This window comes from Staurois parvus, unplaced genomic scaffold (genome assembly GCF_062004578.1).
Source record: "Staurois parvus isolate SC_StPar_1 unplaced genomic scaffold, SC_StPar_1.0 ptg000064l, whole genome shotgun sequence".
Lineage (NCBI taxonomy): Eukaryota > Metazoa > Chordata > Amphibia > Anura > Ranidae > Staurois > Staurois parvus.
Window position 1 is genome coordinate 8,465,470 of NW_028317860.1, and position 20,240 is coordinate 8,485,709.

Genomic DNA, 20,240 nt, shown 5'->3' on the forward strand with positions numbered 1-20,240 from the left:
GGACATCACAGTTTTTCTATAATACATTTTTTAAATTTTGCATTCAATTTTGTACTATTACAAAGGCAAACATTGATCTACACTCATTGGCCATTTTATTAGGTACACCTTGCTAGTACCGGGTTGGACCTCCTTTTGCCATCAGAACTGCTTTAATTCCTTGTGACATAGACTCAACAAGGTGTTGGAAACATTCCTTCCTCAGAGATGGTGGCATATGGACATGATAGCATCAAGCAGTTGCTGCAGATTTGTCGGCTGCACATCCATGATGTGAATCTCCCGTTCCACCACATCCCAAAGGTGCTCTATTGGATTGAGATCTGGTGACTGTGGAGGCCACTGGAGTACAGTGAGCTCAATGTCATGTTCAAGAAACCAGAGATGATTTGGGTATTGTGACATGGTGCATTATCCTGCTGAAAGTAGCCATCAGAAGATGGGTACACTGTAGTCAAACACCATGGCCTACCTAAGTATTGTTGCTGACCATGTCTATCCCTTTAAATGATGCTCGTTTGGTACTATGGGGCCCAAAATGTGCCAAGAAAATATCCCCCACACCATTACACCGCCACCACCAGCCTGAACCGTTGATACAAGGCAGGTTGGATCCATGCTTTCATCTTGTTTAGGTCAAATTCTGACCCTACCATCTGAATGTCACAGCTGAAATCGAGACTCATCAGACCATCAACATTTTTCCAATCTTCTATTGTCCAATTTTGGTAAGTCTGTGCAAATTTTAGTCTCCGTTTCCTGTTCTTAGATGACAGGAGTGACACCCGACGTGGTCTTATGCGGCTGTAGCCCATCTGCTTCAAGGTTTGACATGTTGTGCATTCAGAGATGGTATTCTGCATACCTTGGTTGTAATGAGTGGTTAAGTTACTGTTGCCTTTCTCTCATCTAGAACCAGTGTGCCCATTCTCCTCTGACATCAACATGGCATTTTCACCCACACAACTGCCACTCACTGGATATTTTCTCTTTTGCAGACTAATCTCTGTAAACCCTAGAGCTGGTTGTGAGTGAAAATCTCTGTAGATCAGCAGTTTTTTAAATACTCAGACCAGCCCATCTGGCACCAACAACCATGACACGTTCAAAGTCACTTAAATCCCCTTTCTTCCCCATTCTGATGCTCAGTTTGAACTTCACAAAGTCATCCTGACCACGTCTAAATGACTAAATGCATTGAGTTGCTGCCATGTGATTGGCTGATTAGCAATCTGTGTTACCAAGCAAATGAACAGGTGTGACTAATAAAGAGGCAGGTGAGTGTATACTTGGGGACTTAAAGCACTTAACGTGTTTGGTGTGTGCTTTTCCTTCTTAGCCTGTGGTTGCTGTGTGATGATTCATCTGTCACAATGCTTTTTGTCTAGTGGCTCCATTTCCATGCTTGGTCTCATGACGCTAGTCCTGCATGCATGCTCCCAGTTGTGACTACAGGGGAGTGTCCCTAGGCAGTATGCATACACAGAAACAGAAATCCCAACGCCTAGAGGGTCAAGCCACTCCCCTGCTTTTCCACCTTTTAGCAAGTTAATTGACGGCAAGAGGAGCTGGAGCCTGTTATGAACTTGCTCCCTATTTCCTCAGTGCATGCAATCCCCTACCCATAAGTTTGGGAAACAGAGCAGAGCAGTCTAGCACAGGCCTTGAAATTTCCACTCGCCTGCTCGCATTGGCGAGTGGAAATTATGATGGGGGCGAGTGTGTCCCCAGGGCTGTCTTGCTGAGCAGGCTTGGAACTCAGGTCATCTCCTGTGATCTGTCACTCGCACTGGGAGCCGTCAGACTGCTCAATAGTTGAGCAAAGTGAAAGCAAAGGAAGGAGTGTGTGCTGTGCTCTCTGCCTCCCCCTAGAGTGCAGTACCTGGCTCTGTGAGTGAAGGTAGCGAACTACTGCAACTTTTTATATGGCTGTGTGTGTGTCTGTGTGTGTATTTGTATGTGTGTGTGTGTATTTGTATGTGTATGCGTTTGTGTGTGTCTGTGTATGCATGTACATGTGTCTGCATGTATGTACATGCATGTGTGTGTGTGTACATGTGTCTGTGTGAGTACGTGTCTTTGTGCATGTATGTACATGTGTCTGTGTGTACATGTGTCTGTGTGTGTATATATGTACATATGTCTGTATGTACATGTATGTGTTTCTGTACATGTGTCTGTGTGTATACATGTGTTTGTATGTGTGTGTGTGTGTGTGTGTACTCCTGTACTGTGTACTCCTGTACTGTGTCCGCAGTCTCTGGTCATCTCCTGTACTGTGTCCGCAGTCCCTGGTCCATCTCCTGTGCTGTGTCCGCAGTCTCTGGTCATCTCCTGTACTTTGTCCGCAGTCTCTGGTCATCTCCTGTACTGTGTCTGCAGACTCTGGTAATCCCCTGTACTGTGTCCGCAGTCTCTGGTCATCTCCTGTACTGTGTCCGCAGTCTCTGGTCATCTCCTGTACTGTGTCCGCAGTCTCTGGTCATCTCCTGTACTGTGTCCGCAGTCTCTGGTCATCTCCTGTACTGTGTCTGCAGACTCTGGTAATCCCCTGTACTGTGTCCGCAGTCTCTGGTCATCTCCTGTACTGTGTCCGCAGTCTCTGGTCATCTCCTGTACTGTGTCCGCTTTTGTTCATAATTTTTTTTTTTAAAACTATAGTCCGGCCCTCCAACGGTCTGAGGGACAGTGAACTGGCCCCCCGTTTAAAAAGTTTGAAGACCCCTGAGTTAAAGGGATGAGACAAATCATTAACCACAGACAGGAGTGCTTACCATGATCAAATTTTATTTATTCACATAAAACCTTTATCCAAAAAAGATAAAAAAACCTGTTGCTGTAACTCACATGTGTCAAACACAAGGCCCGTGGACCAAAACCGGCCCTACAAGCCTTTTAATGTGGCCCTCATACCCAGGGCTTTTGTTCAGTCGGAACTTGGTGGAACTCCATTCTGACACCTCTGGCTCTCATCCTCTGCTCTCCACTCACAACTGTCACTTGTATACACACAATCCTGTTGTGTCTACAAGGATAGCTTTCCTCTTGTGGCACTCACAGTTCCCTGTCTGCCCTGCACTCACAGGGGACCCCGCAATCCCCATTTGTAAAAAGGTCAGATGCAAGAAAGTTTTTGGCGGATGGGGGGGGGGGGGGGGTAGGGGTAGAGGGGATGAAGGCTGTGAAGGGAGGTGTGATCAGAGGTCAGAGCTGAGGGGGGGTGGAAGTAAGATGGGGACAACCTGGGACAACCTGCACCCTGCACACTATGCATAGCACACCCGTAAACTCTGCATTCTGATGAGCATGCATGGACACTGCACTCTGTACATAGTGCACCCCTGAACACTGTACTCTGTAGAGTGCACAGTTCAGGGGTGCGCTATGTACAGAGTGCACCCCTGAACTTCACACATAACGCACTCCTGTTATTTACTGCCCCTCCCACTGTTCAGTGCAATTTCTCCACACCCAGTGTTCAGTGTGTTGTGATAGTGGGGTGTGGTTGAGTTGCTGCACTTATACTCTGAGAAATAAACCCCATGATACATTTATATAGTCTTACAGATACAACTGGCCCTTTGGGGTCAACGACAATGCTGATGCAGCCTGCAAAGAAATAGAGTTTGACACCCTTGCTGTAACTGATTATTAATGATTCCAGCTTCATTATGTTAGTGTATGTAAATCTGCTAGTACATCTAACACTCCCTTTTCCCATACTGACAATGCAGCTGTCCGAAAGGTGCCCCCTGTGCTCCTTTATCCTAATACAGGAGGTGTGTTACTGGCCAAATAACCTGGTGAAATTAGAGGGGGGAAAGCCTAAAAAAGGAAAATAATGCAGCCACCAAATCTAATGATTGGTAAGCTGCAATATATTACATTTTTGGTTTTGGGTTTTATACCGCATTAAAGCAGAACTCTAGGCAAACATGGAATACATCTCTAAGTGCAATTATACACCGTTTTTAAATATTCATAAACTTCCTTTTTAAATACTGCTAATATAATGTCCTCCAATCTGTCTGTAAAGTGATAGAGTGGGAGATGCTCAATGCAATCCCTTCTGCTTTGCTGTCAACTGAACATGTTTTTAGGCTTTGGGAGCTAAAAGGGAGGCACTAGCATCTTATGAGAGAAGACCTCACGGCAAATAGGAAGGCTTGGACCACAGAAGGTGCAACCTAAAATTTGAAATACCATTCCCAACAATCTGGCTAGGACATGTGGGAGGGTTCTGTGAATTCCAGCATTGTCCATGCTGATTTCCAAGCCTGTCACATGTCAATCAGCACCTGGCCACACCTACTCCTGCCCACTGCTTACTGGACTGACAGCAATGAAACCCACCCACTGTGGCAGCTGCATGCTTGGGACGGACAAGGCGAGAGTCATTGGGTAGGAAAGAGGGAGCAAACTGAGAAATTAAAGGGTAAAAAACAAATAAACAAAAAACAACTTCCTTTGTATACACAACACAGCACTCATCTATAAAGAGATTACAATTTGTGAAAAAAATTATTCTTCCACAAAACATTTCCTTTTTTCGTTTTTTTAAAGCTTCCTTGAAGTAGACCAACCATCTTCTATGCAAAAAAAAGAGAGAAATAAGCATGAACATAAAAACTAATTTGATGAATTGAGTACAGCTCTCACACTGCCCTACGTCAACTCTCCAAGCTTGGCAGCACCACCTTGCCTCTCAGGACTGTCATCTTCTTCCCAGCATGAGATGCTAATCCCCTGAAGATGCAGCAAAGAACACTTAAATCTGAAGTTTAGGTATGCATATTTTTGTATAGTTACATCAGTTCAGCTTCGACCAATGCGCATATGCATGTGTCATACATGGAAGATCCCTGTGGAAGCTGGAAATCACTCTAGCAAGCATTGCTACTACGGGGAGTGCTGCAAGCCTCTGGGTCTAGTGCTGAGCAGATGCACTGCTGCATTATGAACACAAGAGACTATTTGCTTAGTACATTCAGAGAACACTCTGCATTTTCGCAATAAACACGAAACATTCTTTGATTGGATGAGGTAGAAAGGTGGGGCAGTGACATCACAATCTCCACCTCATCCAATCAGAGAACATTTTGCATTTATAGGGTAATGGAAAATGTTCTCTGAATGATGCCCGTACTGAGCAAACAACCTCCTGTGTTCACTAAGCAGAAGTGCATCTAACTTGGGAGTCAAGCAGCAATCTCTACAGTAGTGTTATGTGTTCTATGCATGCACTTCCACACAGTACAGGGGAGAATGAACCATGATAAAGTACTTGGTTTTTATACAATTAAAAAAAAAAAAAAGTAGTGACGCCTACTACAATCAATGATTTCAAGCTTCCATGGCGATCATACAGCCATGGTAAATACAAACTTAGACTCCACGCACGCTAGCATTTTTTTTTTTTTTAACAGCTTCCTGTCCAGCCCATGTACACAAACAGCCAGACGGGAGCAGTGCAGGAGTGGGTTGCTGTTCATAAACGGCGCCTGCATTTTCAGCCTATGCGTGCTCCCTGGAAGCGCACGGCACCGCAATTCGGTGCCCACTGTGTCCGAACACCGATCGCTGTACGGGACCTCTGTATGATGTCCCAATAATGTGATCAGTGATTGGCCAATCAGTGATCACATGAATAGTAGTAAGCAAGATGTCACTTGCTGACATCATTGCTTACTACTAGTGAAATCTGTGAATGATCACAGAGGTCACATGGTACGAGGCTATTCAGAACAGCTTTGTACCATGTGACAAGCTGTGACCAATCACAGTTCTCACAGTATTTCTCAATGGCTGCAACAATGCAGCCAGAAAGAAGGAGAAATGATTGCTTTTACAGCCTTTATGGGTGTAAAAGCAATCAGTGTAAAAAAAAATCTTCATCACCCCCAAGTAGTACAGTGTCACTATGGTGACACTGTACTGGTAGGGTGACAGTATGTTAAAAAAATAAATAAAAATATGAAAAAAAAAACCCAAAATTAAAAATTATAATTTTTGGTTATAAACGAATTTGGGTTTTTTTTTTTTTTACTTTTTTTCAAAATTTTTGGACTTTTTCATTTATATAGCAACAAAAATAAAATCCCAGTGGTGAACAAATACCACCAAAATAAAATTTTATCTGTCTCAAGAAAATGCTAAAAAAATTCATATGGGTACAGCGTTGCATGATCGCACAATTGTCAGTCAAAGTGTGATAGCGCTGAAAGCTGAAAATTGACCTGGCCAAGAAGGGGGTAAAAGTGTCTGGACTGGAATTGGTTAATCTAAAAAAAAACACTATAAAAACCGCTAGATAACAAACGCTGATATTAGTGGTTTTTAGTAGCGTTTAGGATCATTAGCGTTTTAGTAGCATTTTTACAGTACATGTAGAGATGGGGAAAAAAAACTAGGAAAAAGCTGTTAAGAGCATTTTAATAGCGTTTAGTGATTTTTTTTCTGCTGGAAAAATGCTCCTTTTTTCTGCTCCTAGATGCTGAAGCTCAAAAATGCTAAATAGACAAACCCCAGGTTCACAGCTAAGAATTTTCTGCATCGTTTTGCAGAGATGCAGAACAGTCCATTTAACATGATTTACTATGGGACACGTTTACATCTCCGCGTTTTCACCTGATGCATTTTTTTGGAAAGGGTCAGGGACTTTTTCGAACGCAAAACGTTGTGTTTTTGGTTCTATAGACTTCAATGGGAATGCTGCAGAAAAGCATGTATTGCTGTTTTACTGCGTTTTTGATGGGGTTTGCATTTAAAATCAACCTAGCAACAAGAAAAAAAAAAATTAAAAAAAAAAGCAAACCGCAATGCAGAAATGCACCAAACGCAACATGCATAGGTGTGAACCTAGACTAAAGAAGTGTGCATGGACACATAGGGGGAGATTTACTAAAACTGGTGCACTCAGAATCTGGTGCAGCTGTACATGGGAGCCAATCAGCTTCTAACTTCAGCTTGTTCAATTAAACTTTGACAGTAAAACCTGGAAGCTGACTGGTTTCTGTGCAGTGCTGCACTAGATTTTGCACTCTTCAGCCTCAGTAAATAACCCCCATAGGATAACACTATTTAGCTTCTAGGAGCAGAAAAAATATGCTGATAATAGCTTTTAGGGCTCGTTCACACTTGGCTGTTTTACCAACGCTTGCCAAACGCCCCTATAGCGTTTGGCAAGCGTTGGTCCGGCATTTGCGGAGAGTTTAACGCTCGGCAAACGCTCCGCAAACGCCGCATGCACGGTTTAGCAGAGGTTGCTAGGCGTTTGCCGAGCGTTAAAAACGCTCCACAAACGCCTATAGTGCAGTTTGAATGGTGTTACCGCTCCGCAAACGCCCCGCAACTGCTGGCCAGGCGTTTGCGGAGCAGCACCATAGACTAAAATAGAAGGCTTCAACGCCTCCTGACTTGACCAGAGGCGTCCGTTTTGCCGCGACGCAAACGCTCCCGTTAGAACAGCACCATGTGCTGTAATGTGCAGAATTGGCAGAGGCGTTTGGGAAGCGGTAAAAACGCTTCCCAAACGCCTCTCTGATGCCTGCACACAACGCCAGTGTGAACGTAGCCTTAGGAGCTTAAAAAAAGCGCTAGTGTGCACAGAGCCTTGTAGAGTTTTTGGAACGTATTCCCAGCAGAAAACAAAAATCGCTAAACACTACTAAAAAGCTGGCAACTGGAAGAGCCCAGGAAGAAAATGCTGGTGAGGGACCTTGTGGGCGTCGGACTGTTGGACCTAACGTAATTATGTGTGCTTTTAGATCAGCTTTAAGAATACATACTTGAAGAGAATTAATTGTAACTACTAAAATGCAATTGATTGGCAGTAGATAGTATAAGGAAAGAAAAATGGAGGCTGCAATTGCTAACCTCCTCCTGACAAGAAAAAGAAACATTTACCTGGCGGTTATGCTAACCCTCTCATTTTAAAGCCCAAAAAACCACACACGCAGTAACCAAAGAGAAGGTTACAATGTTTGGCAGTGGTACTGACCCTGTACAGAAATATCTAGCATGCTGAATAAAGCCTGTAACATAGAAAGGTTTCATCTCTTGCTGGGAAACATCAGTTTGACATCACTTGTGAGATCATTCAGAATACATTGACTGGTGCAGGTGACCTCCTTATGATCTGCTTCAAGTGACTTTTGTATTCCTTTACACTTGTATAGAATAGAAATTCCTGCTTATTGGATAAGTTCACCTTTTAAGAAAAAATAATAAATACACATTTTTTTTGCTGAAAAAAACTGTGCATTTACGATTTTGTTCCTGCTAGACCTTGGAAAGCATTGCACCTGTGATCAATGTCTGGCTTCTGCAGACAAGCCCTACAGCAGAGGTGTCTAACCTGTGGCCCACGGGCCACAAGAAGGCTATGAATGGAGCCCAGCACAAAGTCGGGAACGTACTTAAAAATGCTGATTTTTTTTCTCTTTACTGGAGTTTTATAAATGTTCTTACCAAAGAAAAATACGCCACTCTTCACAATCCTGCCTTATTCATCAGTTTTTAGTATCACCTATATTTGTAAGAAATATTTTCAAGGAAGAAGCACACAAAGGGCAAAATTAACATGGAAATGCAATTATTTTAGTAACTACAAACTGCTAAATACCTTTTCTCGCCAGCAGTATATAGCAGTCTTCTGACTTTTATCAGTGTTCAGCAAAGCACTGGTTAAAGCTAGTAGGAGGAGATTTCTTTCTGCTCTAGGAGGATGCAGAACCGCTGACCTCTGGACAGTGCTGATTGGTCTTGTGCTGATCATGTGCACTCTACCAAGAAAAGAAAAACCACTCTAGCAATACACAGCAAATTGAGCATGTGCAGCTTGCCCTTGGGCTTCTGGAGATATTTAGGAGACACTGGAAGAAGGGGAGGATCAGAAAAGAGGATCAAACATCCTTTTTACACAATGTGGAGGATTAACCCCTTAGGTTCCAGTGAGTATAACAACCATGCTTTTGTGCATATACAGACTGATTTTACTCTTGTGGGTTTAGCAACACTAAGAATTTATTGAGAATTGCTAATACATCCATCAAAGATATTGATGTGTCGAATATCGCACTAGTTTTATGTTGTCCTCTTTTACAATAAACAATATTACAAAAAAAATGAAGATAGTTACATTATCTGGATCAGTGATTGTTAACTTGTGATCTGCTCATCAGTTATCCTTACTGTTCGTGTATTTTATGTGCGGCCCAAGACAATTCCTCTTCTTCAGTGTGGACCAGGAAAGTCAAAAGTTTGGACATCCCTGCCTTGCACCTTTTTTACAGGCTGTCAGTTTGAAAGCTGCAGGGCTTGTGTATGGAGTTCTCATCAGCTCCCTCGCAGTTCATTCAGAACTATAAGCTGTCCGCAGCGGTGGCTGATGGTGCTTGCAATTCATTCACAAACTGTTAATGAATGACACTGCAGTGTGGGCAGAGCTCAGCATGACCACGCTGTTATTGAACTGTGACAGCGGGTGTGGGGAGAGGATTACCCTGCCTGATGTTACACTGAGGAGGGGATCGAGGGAAGAGGCTGCAGGACCTGGAACATTTTAAATGTTCTCCCCCAAATACCCCTTTCACACAGTGATCCAATCAAGTCTGTCTGTCAGTTCTTTAGGCGGACTTGATCAGATGGTCCATGTATCCCTATGGACCGGCGTGTGTAAATGGACTTGTGTCCACTTACACCCACCTACCTCCAAAGTGGATGGGATTGGAGGTATTAAGGTGTAAACAGAAAGCAAGTCCATTTAAAACAAACTGGCCATAGACCAGAGTGGGCTCTGTTTGTGTATGCTCTGCATAAACTGTGGACACAGACCTGTCATCAGCTCTGCTCTGATCAGCAAACAGATCCCCTGCTGAGCAAAGCACATCTGCTCTGTCTGAAAGGGGCCTAAATACAGTCAGGTCCATAAATATTGGGACATCAACACAATTCTAACATTTTTGGCTCTATACACCACCACAATGGATTTGATATGAAACGAACAAGATGTGCTTTAACTGCAGACTGTCCGCTTTAATTTGAGGGTATTTACATCCAAATCAGGTGAACGGTGTAGGAATTACAACAGTTTGCATATGTGCCTCTCATTTTTTAAGGGACCAAAAGTAATGGGACAATTGGCTTCTCAGCTGTTCCATGGCCAGGTGTGTGTTATTCCTTCATTATCCCAATTACAATGAGCAGATAAAAGGTCCAGAGTTCATTTCAAGTGTGAGTTTGCCAAACGACATGTAAAAAAGCCTTCACAGTTCTGGAACAACATCCTATGGACAGATGAGACCAAGATCAACTTGTTCCAGAGTGATGGGAAGAGACGAGTATGGAGAAGGAAAGGAACTGCTCATGATCCTAAGCATACCACCTCATCAGTGAAGCATGGTGGTGGTAGTGTCATGGCGTGGGCATGTATGGCTGCCAATGGAACTGGTTCTCTTGTATTTATTGATGATGTGACTGCTGACAAAAGCAGCCGGATGAATTGTGAAGTGTTTCAGGCAATATTATCTGCTCATATTTAGCCAAATGCTTCAGAACTCATTGGACGCCGCTTCACAGTGCAGGTGGACAATGACCCAAAGCAGACTGCAAAAGCAACCAAAGAGTTTTTTAAGGGAAAGAAGTGGAATGTTATGCAATGGCCAAGTCAATCACCTGACCTGAATCCGATTGAGCATGCATTTCACTTGCTGAAGACAAAACTGAAGGGAAAATGCCCCAAGAACAAGCAGGAACTGAAGACAGTTGCAGTAGAGGCCTGGCAGAGCATCACCAGGGATGAAACCCAGCGTCTGGTGATGTCTATGCGTTCCAGACTTCAGGCTGTAATTGACTGCAATGGATTTGCAACCAAGTATTAAAAAGTGAAAGTTTGATTTATGATTATTATTCTGTCCCATTACTTTTGGTCCCTTAATAAGTGGGAGGCACATATGCAAACTGTTGTAATTCCTACACCGTTCACCTGATTTGGATGTAAATACCCTCAAATTAAAGCGGACAGTCTGCAGTTAAAGCACATCTTGTTCGTTTAATTTCAAATCCATTGTGGTGGTGTATAGAGCTAAGAATGTTAGAATTGTGTCCATGTCCCAATATTTATGGACCTGACTGTATATACTTATCTCAATCCAGAGCACTAAGTGTCATTTCTGTCTGTTGCCTCGTTCCTCTGACATCTGCATGATTCACTTCTGACAAGTTTTCCTGACACCAAGAGAAAAAAGGTGACAGAGAAGGGAGATCCAGCACACAGCCTGTTGTTGACAGCCTCAGCTCTGTTCCTGTAAGCTGTGTGGAGGGGTGTGTGTCTTCTCCAAGCAACTCTCAAAGCTCTTTTCACCAAGCTATGCAGTGTGTCATTTCTGTTCTCCACCCCCTTTTTTCTGAACTCTCAGATAAGCGTTTGAACAGATGAAGAGAAGACTGCAGGTAGACAAGTACAACTTAGGTAGGAGAATCTGTTTAATCTCTATGTACCACCTGAAGCCAGTCACTTTACTGGCTATATTTAAGGGATAACAACCACTTTAATACCCAAACAGCAACTGCATCTGATACTTTTCCCACATGGCTCCTCTGACAAAATGTAAATTGAAAATGTGACTTTTATTGAAAACAGTGGGGCTTGCAGAACCACCTACATCTTGAGGTTCAGTAGGAATCAGCTGAAATGTGAGCCTTCTATGGGGAACTTTAGCCATCCTCGCTTTATCCAAAATTTAAACAGAATTAAAGTGGACCTCTGCAAATGAAATCAACTTCTTTTCTTCTCATCTGCAATTCCCAATTACCCAAGTGCAAGTAGTATGTGTTTCTATCACTAGTGGCCCCCACGTCTAGCCTCGGTGAGGGTAACATAAGGGTGGCTGCCTGCAGCCTCCTGGAATATCTACACCACACCTTCCATGAGGCTGTGCTTAAAGTGGTTGTAACGGCTGAAGATTTTTACCTTCTTGCATTCTTTGTAAAAAACCTGTGTGCAACAGGGCCCCATCCTGATCCAGTGATGTGCATGACAGCCTCAGTTTTCCCAGGTCTCTGCCTCCTTATTGGCTGAGACAGCAAGCAGGAGCCATTGGCTCTTGCTGCTGTCAATCACAGCCAGTCAGCCAATGAGGAGAGAGAAGGGGTGGGGGCAAGCCATGGCTTTGTGTGTGAATGGACACACGGAGCAGCAGGTGCCCCCTGTAGCAAGCAGTTTGCTACAGGGGGCACCCAACAGACAGGAGGAGCCAGGAGAGCCTGCAGGGGACCTGAGAAGAGAAAGATCCAGGCTGCTCTGTGCAAAACACTACACACAGCAGATAAGTATGACAGGTTTGTTATTTTACACAAAAAAAGAACCTTTAGTATCGCCTTCTTTAGAGCTCTTTTAGACCTGTGGCACGTCTGCAACATGTGCAATCAAGAAAGCATCATCAGGGCTGTACAAATGAGGAAGAGCCAGCAGACACCAGGGATGAGATCAGTGCAGGTGACATCTTCCTGGCGGGTACAGATTAGGATCCGAATACGCCTGAGCTCATCCCTACCATTATGAGAGATTATAAATGGTGGTACTGTGGGTGTGGTGGGAAAAGTGGCAGGTAAGGGAAGTAGAAGGCAGGATGGGCTGGCATGTTTTTCTCCCATAAAGAAGCATCCCAGGTGAAGGACATATGGAGAGTATGGTGGGGGTGACACTCCTCCAAGGCTTCCTCTTATTATTCCAATTTCAGCCAAAGAGCACACAAGGGATAAAAGTGCTCAGGACGGTAAAAGAGCGACACCTGCCATGTCTTGGGGACAGTCATTGACATGCATGGATTGTAACACTTCCACTGAAGTCCTATCCGCACACATGGAGAGCCTGCCCGCCCCTCCTGCTCTACAAACATCACCTGCCCCATACAATGGAACTTCCTCCACTAACTTCACACAGCACGCATGACAGGTCCTCTTCCTGCACACACTCCTCTGCAGGCGGCCGGGACCCCGCTCACACAACCCCCACACACCCCCAATCCCATCCACAACTCTTTATTTTATTTACATACCTTCATGCGGCCAAGGAAACGGTGAGCGCTGTGATTGGCTGAAATAATCCAACACGCGGTGTTCATGGGAGTTGTAGTCCCGGCCAGCCCCAGTCCACCTAATACAAGCTATTCCCGGAAAGCCCAACTGAGAATGAAAGCGACTTCGGCTCCAGTACTGTACAGCCATGCGAACAGTGGAGGCCGAGCGCACAGGGAGACGGGGAAGCTGCAGGGGGAGACATGTTTCCACAGACTCTGCCGCAATAAACCTGCCGTGATCTACTAAAAAATGGCCGCCGGCTATTCACATTAGCAGACTCTTAGCAGGGCAATGCAGTTTGCAGAGTTCCAATACAAATCCTGTACTTTATGCACCTTATACTCCTATTTGTATAAACTATAAAAAGTATGACAATGTGACTTAGCATGCCCCTAAAAGTCCAGGTAGTTTATGAAAATTATTTAGTCCAGAACATGTCCCACCATAAAATAAAGGCTTTTTTTTTCATTGTCATATTACATAGAGTTAGGAAGGGTTATAACCCCCCTCAGTTTTTCATTGGGGAGATTTCCTATCACTTCCTATTTCATTGAAATAAAAGGAAGTGAGAGGAAATCCCTTCAAATAAGGGAATGCCAGGTTGTCAAATCTAAAGTAGGAAATCATAATACTTGCTACACCAAAGTACTTCCTAACATCATCTATATAGATATATCTATATATACATACATACACACACACAGTATCCCACAGAAGTGAGTACACCCCTCACATTTTTGTAAATATTTGATTCTATCTTTTCATGTGACAACACTGAAGAAATTACTCTTTGCTACAATGTAAAGTAGTGAGTGTACAGCATGTATAACAGTGTAAATTTGCTGTCCCCTCAAAATAACTCAACACACAGCCATTAATGTCTAAACCACTGGCAACAAAAGTGAGTACACCCCTAAGTGAAAATGTCCAAATTGGGCCCAATTAGCCATTTTCCCTCCCCGGTGTCATGTGACTCAGTGTTACAAGGTCTCAGGTGTGAATGGGGAGCAGGTGTGTTAAATTTGGTGTTATCGCTCTCACTCTCTCATACTGGTCACTGGAAGTTCAACATGGCACCTCATGGCAAAGAACTCTCTGAGGATCTGAAAAAAAGAATTGTAGCTCTACATAAAGATGGCCTAAGCCAGGGGTGGGCAAACTTTTTGACTTGAGGGCCGCAATGGGTTCATATATTGGACCCGGGGGCCGGACCAAGAGTAGATGAATGATGTGTATGTGTCATCCATAGTAAGTATAGTAATATTCCCTCATAGTAATTCATTCCCCATAGTAATTCATCCCCCTTATAGTAATTCATCCCCCCTATAGTAATTCATCCCCCATAGTAATTCATCCCCCATATAGTAATTCATCCCCCATATAGTAATTCATTCCCCATATTATTTCCCCCCTGTGTCAATTCACTTACCTTTGCTCCGCGCGTTCCTCTCGCCGTGTTCCCGCGCCGTTCCGGTGTAGCATGAAAATCTGTCTCCTATGAGGATCTGTCCCCCTCGACGTATCTGCGCATGTGCCAGTTTCAGGCATTAGCAGCCGATCGGCGATCTCCGGCACATGCGCAGATACATCGAGGGGGACAGATCCTCATAGGAGACAGATTTTCATGCTACATCGGTCTTCAGGGCAGACTGTGAGAGGAGCCTAGCTCCGCGGGCCGGATTAAAAGGTCCGCCGGGCCGTAGTTTGCCCATTGCTGGCCTAAGCTGTAAGAAGATTGCCAAGACCCTGAAACTGAGCTGTAGCACAGTGGCCAAGACCACACAGTGGTTTAACAGGACAGGTTCCACAGGCCTCGCCATGGTCAACCAAAGAAGTTGAGTGCATGTGCTCAGCGTCATATCCAGAGGTTGTCTTTGGGAAATAGACGTATGAGTGCTGCCAGCATTGCTGCAGAGGTTGAAGGGGTGGGGGTCAGCCTATCAGTGCTCAGACCATACGCTGCACACTGCATCAAATTGGTCTACATGGCTGTCGTCCCAGAAGGAAGTCTCTTCTAAAGATGATGCACAAGAAAGCTTGAAAATAGTTTGCTGAAGACAAGCAGACTAAGGAGATGGATTACTGGAACCATGTCCTGTGGTCTGATGAGACCAATATAAACTTATTTGGTTCAGATGGTGTCAAGCGTGTGTGGCGGCAACCAGGTGAGGAGTACAAAGACAAGCGTGTCTTGCCTACAGTCAAGCATGGTGGTGGGAGTGTCATGGTCTGGGGCTGCATGAGTGCTGCCGGCACTGGGGAACTACAGTTTCCAACTCTTCAACCTAACCTCACCTTTTGCCTTAACACAATGGACACACTCCTCCAATCACTCTGATAAAAATACATTAGACCTTGTTTTCTCCCATCTTTGCACTCCCTGCAACCTCACCATGAATGGAACCATGAATGCCAACATGTACTGTGACATACTGAAGCAGAGCATGATCCCCTCCCTTCGGAGACTGGGCAGCAGGACAGTAGTCCAACATGATAACGGCCCCAAACACACCTCCAAGACAACCACTGCCTTGCTAAAGAAGCTGAGGGTAAAGGTGATGGACTGGCCAAGCATGGCTCCAGACCTAAACCCTAATAAGCATCTGTGGGGCATCCTCAAATGGAAGGTGGGAGGAGCAAAAGGTCTCTAACATCCACCAGTTCCGTGATGTCGTCATGGAGGAGTGAAAGAGGACTCCAGTAGCAACATGTGAAGCTCTGGTGAACTCCATGTCCAAGAGGGTTAAGGCAGTGCTGGAAAATAATGGCGGCCACACAAAATATTGACAATTTGGGCCCAATTTGGACATTTTCACTTAGGGGTGTACTCACTTTTGCTGCCAGCGGTTTATATATTAATGGTCGTGTGTTGAGTTATTTTGAGGGGACAGTACATTTACACTGTTATACAAGCTGTACACTCACTACTTTACATTGTAGCAAAGTGTCATTTCTGTAGTGTTGTCGCATGAAAAGATAGAATAAAATATTTACAAAAATGTGAGGGGTGTTCTCACTTTGAGAGATAGATAGATATTAAATAAATCTCAGCTATCCAATCCTTAAATGTAATGGCTGTATTAGTTTTCTCTTTTTTTGGCTTTTGTTACACACTTCCTATCTTAGGGTGTCTCCCCTCTGGATGGAGGAGCAGTGTGACGACTTTGGACAGCAGCATTGTCAGCCTGGGTAGAGAGTAGTGTTAAATGCAGTAACTGATTTAGATAGACTTGACTAACAGGATTGCGAGCAGGCAGGCTTTGTATTGCAAGAGACATGAAATGTCTCTCCTGAAATAAAATAAACCTACCTGCTTTCTCACAGGCTTTCTAAGAATGTACACTGCACTTCGCATGTGCAGCTCAGTATACATTCTGCCCACTGTACCCATGTGTCAGGACAACTGAACTCCTGCACATGCATGAAAGTTACACCTTCTCACACTGCTCAATCAAGATGACCACATACTAGCACCTGGAAGAAGCCAGTGAGGGACCTCATGGAACCTCTTTGGAGCTAGGTAAGCATCTCAGATGGTAGTTTCACTTAAACAGTTTGCTTTACTGCTACAGTGTGGGCCAGTTGCACAGAATCACACACACATGTGATTCTGCTTTTCTGGGTAGGTCCTGGCCAATGATTCACAGCCTGGACCCGTCGATCGTAGAAGCAAGTGACAGGAGAGAGATCTGTGTTGGTATACAACACAAAGCTTTCTACTGACAGCAAGGATGTGCTGGTTTTTGTATCCCTGCAAAGCACGGAGACGAGAACGGTTAAACCGCACATATTGCACACATTACACATAGTTAGGCACACAACCCTTTGATTGCCCCAGATGTTAACCCTGTCCTGCTAGTGTCATTAGTACAGATCACTGTATTAGTGTCACTGGTTAGACCAGCGTTTTTCAACCACTGTGCCGCGGCACACTAGTGTGCCGTGAGATATTGTCTGGTGTGCCGTGGGAAAAATTCCAATTTCATCTGTAACATGTGGCTTCGGCTCACAAATAGACCAATCATTAGAATCTAATGATTCAGTGGTCGGCAAGCCGCGGCTCGCGAGCCACATGCGGCTCTTTACCCAGTCTAATGCGGCTCTTCTGTGTGCCGGGCGCCTGCTCCCCTCCCTCCTCTCGGTCGGCCGCTCCCCTGCCTCCTCTCGGTTGGCAGCCCCAAAAGTCCGCGCGGACCTTTTAATCCGGCTTGCGGATGTGGCTGTCAGGATGTGTGTAGGCGGGGCAGCGTGCCGAACGTGAGGGGAGGGGAGCTAGGCTCCTCTCACAGTCCGCCCTGAAGACCCGAACGGCGCGGGAAGACAGCGAGAGGAACGCAAAAGGTAAGTGAATTGACACGGGGGACTTGGCTTACTAGAAGGGGGGGGGGGAATAGTACTGTGGGGGATGAAATACTATATGAGGGATGAATTACTTTATGAGGGATGAAATACTATATGGGGGGATGAAATACTATATGGGGGATGAATTACTATATCAGGGATGAATTACTATATGAGGGATGAAATACTATATGGGGGGATGAAATACTATATGGGGGGATGAAATACTATATGGGGGGATGAATTACTATATGAGGGATGAAATACTATATGGGGGGATGAAATACTATATGAGGGATGAAATACTATATGAGGGATGAATTACTATATGGGGGATGAAATACTATATGAGGGATGAAATACTATATGGGGGATGAAATACTATATGGGGGATGAAATACTATACGGGGGATGAAATACTATACGGGGGATGAAATACTATACGAGGGATGAAATACTATACGGGGGATGAATTGCTATGGGGGATGAATTACTATATGGGGGATGAATTACTATGGGGGATGAATTACTATATGGAGGATGAATTACTATATGGGGGATGAATTACTATATGGGGGATGAATTACTATGGGGGATGAATTACTATGGGGGATGAATTACTATGGGGGATGAATTACACTATGGGGGATGAATTACACTATGGGGGATGAATTACTATATGGGGGATGAATTACTATGGGGGATGAATTACTATATGGGGGATGAATTACTATATGGGGGATTAATTACTATGGGGGATGAATTACTATATGGGGGATTAATTACTATGGGGGATGAATTACTATGGGGGATGAATTACTATATGGGGGATTAATTACTATGGGGGATGAATTACTATGGGGGATGAATTACTATATGGAGGATGAATTACTATGGGGGATGAATTACTATATGGGGGATTAATTACTATGGGGGATGAATTACTATATGGGGGATTAATTACTATGCTTACTATGGGGGAATATTACTATACTTACTATGGATGACACATACACATCATTCATCTACTCTTGGTCCGGCCCCCGGGTCCAATTATAAAATACTTTATTATTTCATAATAAAGTAATTATAAAATAATTTCTTTGTGTTTGATTCCTATTCAAGAGAATTACTTTATATATAGTCAATATAGGCACAGAGGTAAATTTTTTTAACATTTTCTAATGGTGGTGTGCCTCGTGATTTTTTTCATGAAAAAAGTGTGCCTTTGCACAAAAAAGGTTGAAAAACACTGGGTTAGACAATGTCAGAATAGCCACCATACTATCACAGTCCCACTATAAGTCGTTGATTGCCGCCATTACTAGTATTAAAAAGATCAGTATATATACCTTCATTTGTAGACGCTATATAAACTTATTGGGATTTTTGTTTACCAAAGACATGTAGCAGAATACATTTTGGCCAAATTTTATGAAGAAATTAGATTTTTTTATTTTTTATTGGATATGTTTTATAACAAAAAGTAAAAAATAGTGTTTTTTTTTTCAAATTTTTTTAACTTTTTTTGTTTATAGCGCAAAAAATGAAAAACCCAGTGGGGGTCAAATACCACCAAAAGAAAGCTCTATTTGTGTGGAAAAATGATATAAATTTCATTTGTGTTAAAGTAGTGCAGCGCTGTATAGCAAAAAATGGCCTGGTCATAAATCCTCCGAAGGGCAAGTGGTTAAAGCTTAGCTCCAGCTATTACTTTTTGAGCAGTTATAGTAACAGGTCTTTTCTTTTGGTATAAAATAAATGAATAAAAGCTGACCATTGTAAGCAACCATGTCAGTGTTAAATGGTTTGTCTCAATCATCTAATTGACACTTCTTCTGGACAGCTTGGCTGATCATCCCCTGCCACACTGGAAGATTATGGTAGCAGGGTGGGGGATCGGAGGATGAAGATTTCCCCATTGGCTGAGACACAGTAGTGAGAGCCATTGGCTCCTTCTACTGTCAACCACAGCCAGTGAGCAAATGATGCAGCAGGGGCAGAGCCGACCCGCAACTTCATGTGTCTTATGGACGCTGTCAGGGAAAAGAGAAATTGCCTAAGCGCACACGTGTATGTGCCTACGTGCACACCTACCGCCAAACTGGCACCAGGTGTGCTATTTAAAACCTCTGCTGCACTAAGAGTCCTTGCCTTCTGGTCAACCATGTTCTGTTGTTTGCTGCCATTGTATCCTGATCCTGTTGCCAACCTGACCTGTCTTGACTACGCTTGAACTCCGCCTGCACCGACCCAGCTTATCCTTTGACTATACGCTTGCCTGCTCCCTGTACCTAATCTGCCTGATTGATCCGGACCCGGCTTGTCTGACTCTGCCTGTGATTATCGCTTGCTACCAACTCTGTCTGCAGTTGTCAAGTTCCTGCTAATACCTTCCAGCCGCTGCTCCCGCGCACCTGCATCTGCAACTGACTTGCATCCTGGTCGTCTGGGCTATCCACCTGTCAGCTGTCACTGCAGACCTGCCAGGCCCTTATGCCACTCCTGGCTTTGTGCCTTCTGTTTGCTCTATCAGGGGCACTGAGCAGGAGTTGTAAGAGGATGCCCTCATCTCCACCAGGTACGTGACAGACACATAGAGTGGGGCTCGGGAGTGAGCACGCACCAGTGCCCCCATAGCAAACAGCTTGCTATTGGGGGGACTGGTCCAGGGGAAGGAGTCAGGAGCACTGGCGGAGGACCAAAGTAGAAGACTGCTCTGTACAAAACCATTGCATAGAGCAGGTAGGTATGACATTTTTATTTAAAAAAAAAAACCCTTTAGAATCACTTTTAAACTCCTACATGATACATATTGT

General features: G+C 44.1%; 1 protein-coding gene across 4 annotated transcripts in view; it reads right to left on the bottom strand.

Moving 5' to 3' along the window:
- The window catches only part of ENOX1 (ecto-NOX disulfide-thiol exchanger 1), a 745,756-nt gene that overhangs the window by 569,223 nt on the left and 156,293 nt on the right, over positions 1 to 20,240 (bottom strand). The window contains exon 1 of one of the 4 annotated variants that reach the window (XM_089668836.1): positions 13,059 to 13,177. The exons of the other annotated variants lie outside the window; for them this stretch is intronic. The gene's annotated coding sequence lies outside the window, so the exon portion shown is untranslated. Of the gene's footprint in view, positions 1 to 13,058; positions 13,178 to 20,240 lie in introns of those variants that run through there. 4 annotated transcript variants of the gene reach the window in all.